Consider the following 10,485-nt stretch of genomic DNA (forward strand, 5'->3'; position numbering starts at 1 on the left):
CATGCTCCTCGCCTGGCATCATGGCGGTACCGAAAGTCGGAAGAAAGCGGCAGAGTCCTATTTGGGATTACTTTGAATATGACTGTGTGTCAGATAAAAGCAAGTGCCTTGACGCTCAGAATCTATCCTGTACGCTTGCAAAACTTTCAGTGTGGATCTCTCTCTGCTCTTAAATTGCTCATAACAGCTTTTTTTTTTTCTTCAAATCACTGCTTGCTGAACTGGCTTTTTACTCTTAAAGCTCGTTGTTTTTGCTTTCTAAATTTCAGTTTAAAAAGATAAATTGAGATTTTAAGGGGGGGGGTGTGCCCCGGGGGTGGGGGTGGGGGGGGGGTAATCGGTGTATGTTCGAACAGAACACTGTGTAACACCGACTATCACTCTCTGTAAATATATGATGTCTTAGTTGCAACTATCTTTGTAAACTATCTCATATCTCATATACTGTATCATATTATCTCACCTTTCTTCACCCATGTTGATAAGGCAGATGTCCCTTTCTCTCCCTCCTTCTTCAGTTTTTCTTTAATTCTCTGCGCCTCTGTCTGTTTAGCATCGTGTCTTTACTGACTATATAACATACATATACTATAACAAGGTTACTTGCATGTCTGGAAATGTAATGACTTGAGTAATTAGTATTTACCTTCACATTCCCACTCAATCAGCTAGAAAACTAGCCGCGATAAGCGTATAAAATACTAGTAATAGTATGAAAAGGTTAGCAGAAGAGTTAGTGGTTTCAGTATACCTGTCTGCATGTTGAAGCGAGACGGATCGTGATTGTGTCCATGACAACGAGACTATCTGACAGCAGGTTCGAGTCGGACAAATAAATAGGAACATTCTCCGACTTTATTGTGATTAATTTGCTACTGTTTTGCGCACGCTCTCATGTTAATTTGAATTCAAATGCTTTTTACATATTATAATTGTTTATTAATTAATGTTGAGAGGGCTCGAGCCCCCAGAGAGACCACCCCCCGCACGTTTGTGCTACTAAAACAGATTTTACTAAACTTATTGGTTCAAATCTGTGTTTCAAAACTCCATACATTAGCGACATCTGCTGGTCAAATCTGTGCAATGCAACGATTTGAAAGCGACCTGGAAGATATGAGAAGCTGGAATGAATGTCCTGAAATGAACAAACCATATAAGTAGCCCTTTATATGTTTATAGTATAATAATTTTCATTGTTGTATTATTTGTTTATAAATAAAGTGTCTGAAGGTTGTATACATTACAGCTTGGTTTAAAATAAATGTATATGTTTACATAAGCATTGAAGTAAGTAAAGAAATTCTATACTTTATTGTTTCACCATGAAACAATGCTCCTTTCATTTCTCACAACTTCTTGGATTGACCAACAATGGCTTTAGTTTATGCAGAATAACTATTTACATAACAAGGAGGGTCTGTTGCTGTATACGTCTCTGTCTGCAGGAGGAGGGTGAGGGTGAGGGTTAGAATTTGGGATGATTAGAGACATTTTCTCCAGCAATCTGTATCAGAACCTTGGTGGTGTTTTTGCAGTGGAGTGATAAAAATCTGAGAGACATTTTCTGATAGAATCCTGTCCAGTTTTAAGAACTTGTGGTTATCCATCGTCTTGGACATATTTTCCCCCATATTTCTTTTGAAAGTTGACAAGTTAGTGGACAACCCACTTTACCGTCTGAGCCACAGCCACCTCAGTAGTCCCTGATTTTAAATTCTGTGGGTTTACATGTGCTGTACCTGTCTATGTATCTCATACTAAATTGTTTCAGAAATTAAAACAAAATCTAAGTTAAAACAAAGGCAATCCGAGTAAACACAAAATACAGTTTTTAAATGATAATGTTATTTACTGAGCAAAAAATTTATTCAATACCAACTGGGCCTGTGTGAAAATGTATTTGCGCCCATAGTTACTAATGAATTGAAGCTGCATTCATAATGGGCAGTGGCAGTTCAAGGGTTAAGGCTGTGGGTTACTGATCAGACGGCACCAAGCTGCCACTGTTGGGCCCTTGAGCAAGGCCTTTAACCCTCTCTGCTCCAGGGGCACCTTGTTATGGCTGACCCTGCGCTCAGACCCCAACTAATGTATATGTGACAAATAAAGTTTTCTTCTTCTTCTAATGGGGGTCAGCTGGACTAGACACAACCAAGCCTGATTACTGCAAACCCTGTTCAATCACATCAGCACTTAAGTAAAACTTTTTCAACAGCAGGAATTTGGTTAAAAGATCTTACCCAGTAACACATTACACTAAAACTGAAAGAATGAATGAATGAATGAATGCCTTTTATTGTCACTATACACATGTACAATGAAATTAAGAGCCACTCCTTTTTGTTCCGTGCAAACGTACATTCAATAAACAAGAAGAATAAACAGATAAATAAACAAGATAAATAAACAAGATAAATAAACAAGATATTGGGGTGGATGGGGGAGGTACTATGAAATGCACAGTTTTGAGACACTATATACATATGCTGTGAACTCAGTACATGTATGTGTTTATAATGGTAATAGCTTTCGGGAAGAAACTATTCTTAAATCTACTAGTCCTTGTTTTGATGCACCTGTAATGTCTCCCTGAGGGCAACAGATTGAACAGCTCAAAGCCAGGGTGAGAACTGTCCTTAATGATGGTTTTTCCTCTGCTGAGGCAACGGGAAGTGTAAATATCCATCAGGGAGGGGAGAGGGCAGCCGATGACCTTCTGTGCTGCTCTTACTACTCTCTGAAGCCTCTCCCTGTCTGCTGCGGTGCAGCTACCGTACCACACCGTGATACAGTATGTCAGCAGGCTCTCGACGGACGAGCGGTAGAAGATCAGCAGCAGATTGGAGTCCAGATTGTACTTCCTGAGAACCCTCAGGAAGTGTAGCCGCGTTTGAGCCTTCTTGATAACCGCTGTGATGTTGTCCGTCCAGGAGATGTTTGCAGAGATAAGGACGCCAAGAAACCGGACGGTGTGGACCTTCTCCACACACTCACCATTAATGAAAAGGGGGGCCAACTCAGTGTTGTGCTTTCTGAAGTCTACAATGAGTTCCTTGGTTTTCTTGGTGTTTAGAGTCAGATTGTTCTTTGAACACCAGGCTGCCAAGTTTAGGACCTCCTCTCTGTAGGCTGCCTCATCTCCTTTTGAGATGAGTCCGACCACTGTGGTGTCGTCAGCAAACTTGATGATAAGATTATTGTTGTGGACTGGTCTACAGTCGTATGTGTAGAGACAGTACAGGAGGGGGCTCAACACACAGCCCTGTGGAGAACCTGTGCTCAACGTGCGAGTGGAGGAGAGGTGGGGTTCGAGTCTCACTGTCTGGGACCTGTTGGTGAGAAAGTCCTTTATCCAGGCACACGTGAGGCGGGGGAGGCCAAGGGTGACCAATTTGGTGATGAGAATGTCCGGAATTATTGTGTTAAAAGCCGAACTGTAATCCACAAAAAGCATCCGGACGTAGCTCTGTTGCTGCTCTAGATGTCTCAACACGTAGTGGACAGCTACGGCGATAGCATCCTCTGTGGATCTGTTTGCACGATAAGCAAATTGAAAAGGATCGAAATCTGGGGGGAGGTAGTCCTTGATGTGCTGAAGAACCGATCTCTCAAAGCACTTCATGATAACTGGAGTGAGGGCCACAGGACGATAATCATTCAGGCTAGTGGTGGGCGACTTCTTTGGCACTGGGATGATTATGGCTGATTTTAGGCAGGCCGGGATGACTGCTTGGGCCAGGGAGAGATTGAAAATTCTGGTAAAGATGTGGGCAAGCTGGTGGGCACATGATCTGAGCACCTTACCAGGTACACCGTCTGGGCCAGCAGCCTTCCTGGGGTTCAGTGCCAGAAACATCCGTCTAACATCGTGTTCCCTCACAGTAAGTAGAGTGGCGCAGGAACCAAAAGGGGATGGAGGCAGGGCTGGACTGGTGCGGGGGCCAGATGAGGGTGGAGGTGGGGCTGGAGCAGATGAGTGCTGTTGTTGTGATGTTTCAAAGCGAGCAAAGAAGCAATTTAGCTCTTCTGCCAGCATCGCACTCAGGTCTCCTGTTGTCGCCTCACGGCCTCTGTAGTTCGTGATGTTCTGTATGCCCTGCCACACCTCCCGTTTATTTTTGCTGGACAGGTGGGACTCTATGCTCTTCTTATAGGCTGCCTTAGCTTCCTTAATACCACCTTTCAGGTTGGCACGGGCAGCTCTGTACAGAGCTCTATTACCAGACCTGAAGGCAGCGTCGCGGGCTTTGAGTAGTGTGAGATTCCAGTAATGATGAGGAAGAAGGTGATTGAAATACATCAGTCTAGGAAGGGTTACAAATCTATTTCAAAGGTTCTGCGACTCCAAATAACCACAGTGAGAACCGTTGTCTCCAAATGGAAAAACTCGGCACAGTAGTGAACCTTCCCAGAAGTGTCCGACCTTCCAAAATTCCTCCAAGAGCACAGCGACGACTCATCCAGGAAGTCACAAAAGAACCAAGGACAAGATCAAAGGACCTACAGGCCTCTCTTACATCAATGGCTTGTTCATGACTCCACTATCAGAAAGACACTCGGCGAAAATGGCTCCATGGAAGAGTGGCGAGGTGAAAACCACTGCTAACCCAGAAGAACATTAAGGCTCATCTGAATTTCACCAAAACACACCTTGATGATCCTCAAACCTTTTGGGAGAATGTTCTGTTGAGTGATGAGGTGAAAGTGGAACTGTTTGGAAGACAGGAGTTTCGTTACATCTGGCATAAACCAAACACAGAATTACAAAAAAGAACATCATACCTACGGTCAAGTATAGTGGAGGAAGTGTGATGGTGTGGGGATGCTCTGCTGCTTCAGGGTCTGGGCAACTTGCAGTAATTGAGGGAAACATGAATTCTGCTCTCTACCAGAAAATCCGAATGGAGAAGAATTTTTTTTTTTTTCACATAGGTGATAGGTGTTGGATAATTTTATTTGCTTCAATAAAAAACTATATTGTGTGTTTACTCAGGTTGCCTTTTTTATGTTGTATTTTGTTTTAGGATCAAAAATGATTTAATATGAGATATACACAAAAACAGAAGAAATCAGAAAAACGTTTTTTTTTTTCCACAGCACTGTGTTTAAAAAAAAGCCTCTGTTTTAGTCTGTGTTTTTCTTTTTATGTAAGCTTTGAAATGTTCGATATATTCCCTTGTTTATGAAAGAAATGTACACTGAGAGGCCATTTGTTGCCCAGGGTTTTAACTGTTCATTTTGGGGCACTATCGTAAGTACACCATCTGAGCAATTTCACTGATTCCTGAATTTCAATTTGGTACACATCGTCTGCAGAGTAAGCCTCAGAACATGTATTAAAATAATTTTGAATACTCCAAATGGTTTGCCTGTAATGGGCCAACACATCTGACAATGAAACCGCCACACAGGATGTGAGGCTGTATCTCACCAATTACTTTGAGCACTGTCACAAAACTTGGTAGGCAACTTCAGGACCATGACCAGAGGCTATGCAACAAATTTCATGGCAGTACCACCTACATTTACATTTACATTTACATTTATTCACTTAGGAGACGCTTTTATCCAAAGCGACTTACAAATGAGAAAAAATACAAGCAACCTACTGGTCAAAAGTTACAATAACATGCAGAAAATGCTTCCATCTAAGTGCAGTTTGTGCTACTCCTCCTCCAAATTTTGATGTTATAGTCATTACTATCCTATGATTCTATGTTATGAAACTACTTGAGTCTAAATGTTGTGGTGTTGATTCACCTATTTTAGTTTTTTAAAAAATAAAACAGCAAATTATTACAATGGTTTTAATTTAAATATATATATTTTTCTTAACAAAGACAGTCAACTTAAGAGTACCATCCTCAGCAGTTGATCACTTGTCTATACCATCCAGAATTTTGAGAAAAAAATGCTGAATTGTTATACAATCTATTAGAATTTTGATTTTAAAAAATAATTAGACTTTAGAGAGACAAAAGTAGTATTTTGAGATAAGTCTGAATTGGTGTATAATACGTCAAAATGTTGAGATAATAAGAAAAAATATTGATGTAAATTTCAAGATGAGTAAAAAGTTAGAAAGTTAAATAAAAAAATCAGAAAATAAGACAAAAGTTTACGACAATCATCAAAAGTTTTACCTACTACTGCTGCTGCCAAAAAATTATTTTAGCCATCTTATGGCGACTGCAACAATAAAAGTCATGTGACCATGACACTAGAATAAACATTTATAAAATTAGCTACAGTATGAAGAACATCTAAATGAGCTACAGTTAAAATTCTGTTCTAAATTAAAATCTTACATGTGACCAAACTTCTGTTGCCTTCACAACTAACATCAACTGGAAGTATTTATGAGTTTATGTGTTCAGTTATGATTGCCCAGGTGGAGGATTGACACAACTGCCTACAGATGATGAGTGGAATAACCAGTTAACTGATTCACCACTTTACCTAAAATCAGCACTCCCCTGAGGGAGGTGAGGGTATGTATCCATACACAATACAATTATAGTACTTTGTGTTAATTATAATGTAACATTAATATAATATTTTCTGCAGTTGCTCTACAATGCTATGGTACCTGCACAGGTGAAGAAACAAGCAACGAAAAAAATTGCACTATAAAATGAATACCCACCTACAGGCACCACCATGATTCAAACCAAAACCTCCATAAATAATAGCTTTCACAATCTCTAATCCCTGTAACAGTGTGTGTGTGTGTTGTCTAAAGGTGGTGTAACCCAATTAAAATACCTCCTTAAAAGAATAAACGAGAAACAGAGGAAATGAAAGATGGAAAGAAGAAAGGCTGGAAAGGAATTTTGAGTCACCAGACAGGTTCTACCAGAAAAAAAGGAAATATTACTTACACACACACACACACACAAACTGAACTCCACCTGGTTAGACAACACCCCCGTGGTTTACTTTGCTTGCATATTTTCTTTAACACGTCATAATTTCCTCTCCTCGCTATGTTCAATCACACACCCTTACTTTAAATAATGTGTTTATCGTTTAGCCTAAAATCCTATTGTGGTGTCTGTTTTTCTAGCATTTACAGCAAATGTTTTAATGGGAACATTAATTAAATTTTGATTATTGTGCTTCTAGAATCCTCACTGATCCTCAGAGTGGAATGCTGATGTGTGGAATCAGATGAACTAAGATCATACCTGTTGGGCTATTGTTGTTGTTGTTGTTGTTGGGTCAATGAGTAGATTTGTAGATGGCATATAAACAGCTCTAGAACCCCTATCATTCAGTTGTGGAAGGAGTTCACTGTAGTTCCAGTACCCACATGGAAAACTCCTCAGGAGATAAAGTAACATGCAGGACATAAGGTTAGGGCAGAAGAGATAGACCCATGTGGTTTGCATACACAGATAGGAGGGGAATTGAGGATGCCTTAATCACATATACAGGAAGGCAGTGGTACTCAGAAGTTACTAGGTTACTGATCAGAAGGTTATGAGATGAGTTTGAGAACCACCAGCAAACTTCTGCCACTTTTGGGTCATATCTGTTCCAGGGGCACTGTATCGTTGACTACATTTACATGCACAACAAAATTCCAAAATTTCTCAGAATTTGGCAATATTCTAATTAGTATTGAGTCATATAAACACCACAATCTGATTCTGATTCCCACCCTTGTAATATGCATGTTGTCACTGGAAATTTTGTTGCATGTAAACACCTTATTTAGAAAATCCACTGAAAGGAGATATAATGATCTCACAACCTTCTGAATAATAGCCCAGAGTCTTACCTATTAAACAACCACTTCACACTACTATCAGGTCAAGGTGTGGAGTGGAGTGAGCAAGCCCCTCTTCCTGTCCTAAAAGTAAATTAATAATGAAAGTGGTGTACTTCTAGATGTGAAACACAGGCTTTCTAAAGCTTCTGTAAACATCCAAATGGACCATCTATTGTCAGGAGATCTATAGCTTGAATCCTGACGATGCCACAGTCATCCATGGCCAAGATACAAGGGAGCAAAATTGACTGTTCTTTCTGGGTGGGAGGGGCATACTCTCTCATACGTGACCAAATTAGGGAGAAAATAATGGGGGGGGATCTAGAAGGGCCAAATGGACTTCCAAAACGTATTCCTGGGCGTTTCATTTGCTTTAAGTACTGTCTAGTACTCTATTAATAATATTTATATTGTAACTGCTAGTTTAAACAATTTAGGTACTGTCATGTAATGAGATTTTGGATGGATGTAAGTACAGTTAAGAGCATTATTTGATGAGAATATAATCCAAAGGGCAAGGCAAAATCAACATTGAAGACAGGCAAATATCAGGCCCCGGGGCTTTGTAAATAATAATTAGCGGAAACGATTGGGTAGACTTATTTTTTTGTGGATACATTTGTTAGTATAAAGAACTTATAACACTGTGAATTTATGTCTAGGCTTTTGTGTGATGTCTAGATTAAGAAGAAGAAGTCTTTGTCACATATACATTACAGCACAGTGAAAGTCTTTTTTTCACATATCCTTGTCAGGTAGCTGGGGTTACAGCGCAGGGTCAGCCATGATACAGCACCCCTGAAACAGATAGGGTTAAGGGCATTGCTCAACAGTGGCAGCTTGTCTGTGCTGGGCTTTAACCCCTGACCTTCTGATCAGTAACCCAGAGCTGTAACTGTTGAGCCACCACTGCCCTTATAATTATAAATAACTGCAATACCTCCTTGTCTGCCAGTTAGATGGGGCTGATGTATATAGCTGTATCCAGGAGGAATAGCTTCATTTAATGCTACACACTCATTCGGTTTAATCCATATTTCTGGTAAACAGAGTACATTCAACTCTTGATTAGTAATAGTTTCATTAACAATAAACACTAATAATCTGTGCATTTTGGCATGGTTGTGGCGTTTTGAAGCATGTGGGGATTACCGACTGTGTCAGGGAGAGGTTGAACATCTCTGTGAACAGAGGCTGGGAGGACCCGACCTGAGATGCTGACTGGTCCTGCTGCCTTCCTGGTGTTCACTCTCCTGAAAGACTTCCTCAAATCGTGCTCCGAGATGATGAAAACATTTCCTACTCTGACACTCTCTGCATGCATGCAGCCATTCATGCTCTTTATGATGTTCGTGCTGTTAGCACTGCTAGTTCCGTTAGCTGCAGCCTCTAACCTTAACGTAAATAGTGTTCAGCTCCTCCACCAGAGCAGCGTCTGCATTCACCATTCTGGAAGATGGTGTTTTATAATCCGTTGTTGTTCTCAGTCCCTGCCATATGCTCCTATAGCCACCCTGTTGGAACTGTGACTCTAGTTTCCTCCCATAGTGGCACTTCAGCTCCTTCGCCACTCTTCACATGTTGTAGGATGCAGCCTTGTACTCGTCCGGTCATTCCCGGTGGTGAGCCCTGCGTAATAGGCTGCAATATGAGCATTGTGGATGGTTTTATCCACCCACGGCCTCTGGCTAGGAGACTTTCTGACGATGGGTTTGTGGACTGTCCAGTTTCCAGATAAATCCCACATAAACACTCTGATGTCATCAGAGCTATGCCTGAACATGTGCCAGTCTGTGTCGTCTAGGGTGTCCTGCAAAGCAGCCACCAATTGGTCCATATGTCATATAACAGAGTGCAGCAATGGTCCAGGATCCTTTCACCCCTGGTGTTGGTGGAAGTTTTAGGTTCAAACTGTTAAAGTGCCCTACCACAATGAGTGCAGTGTCCTGGTGGTGAGTCTGGTGTTTAGTGAGAGCCTCATGTAGTTCACATAATAGTGTACATATATGAACGGCACTGACTCCACCTCCCCTTGACTTCCTGACTCCATTGTTCTGTCTATGCAGTGAGCCTAGAAGAACTTGGCCGGCTGGATGACATGGTCCAGTACCGCTGGTTTCAGCCATGTCTCAATGAAGCAGAGAAAGTTGCAGTCCCGAATGTCCCTCTGGAACTTAACCCTGGCCCTGAGGTCATTGAGATTGTTCTCCAGAGAATGGATGTTGGCTAATAGGATGCTAGGCAAGGAAGCATGGTGTGCGCGAGCCCTCAGCTTGTTCCTGATGCTGGCTCGTTTTCATCAAGGCCACCACTTCAGGTCACATCCTTTGTTTCTCTTCAGGATCTCGCTCGGCCAGCATGGATCCAGTGTTAAAAACAGTGATAGGTGAGTGGATTTTAAACCAATAGAAATAAGATGCAAAAAATAAACAAAAATAAATAAAGTGTGGTCTGAGCAGTTGTGACGGCAGCCAAGCTCACCGGCGCCATCTTGAATACTCCTGAGATACCAGTCAGTGATCCTGTCTCATTCTGCCCTCTGGACAGGCCTGATCCATCCTGATGGACCCACTTCTGCTTGGAGCCTCATTCACCTGAAAATAACTCTGCTGTGGATGACCTCGCATGGATAGCCTACAGATCACCATGGGTTTACGTTGGATGTTTGTCCTTGGATAGCCTAAAGACTGCAACTGCTAAGAACAGTT

This window comes from Ictalurus furcatus, chromosome 1 (assembly GCF_023375685.1).
Source record: "Ictalurus furcatus strain D&B chromosome 1, Billie_1.0, whole genome shotgun sequence".
Classification (NCBI taxonomy): domain Eukaryota; kingdom Metazoa; phylum Chordata; class Actinopteri; order Siluriformes; family Ictaluridae; genus Ictalurus; species Ictalurus furcatus.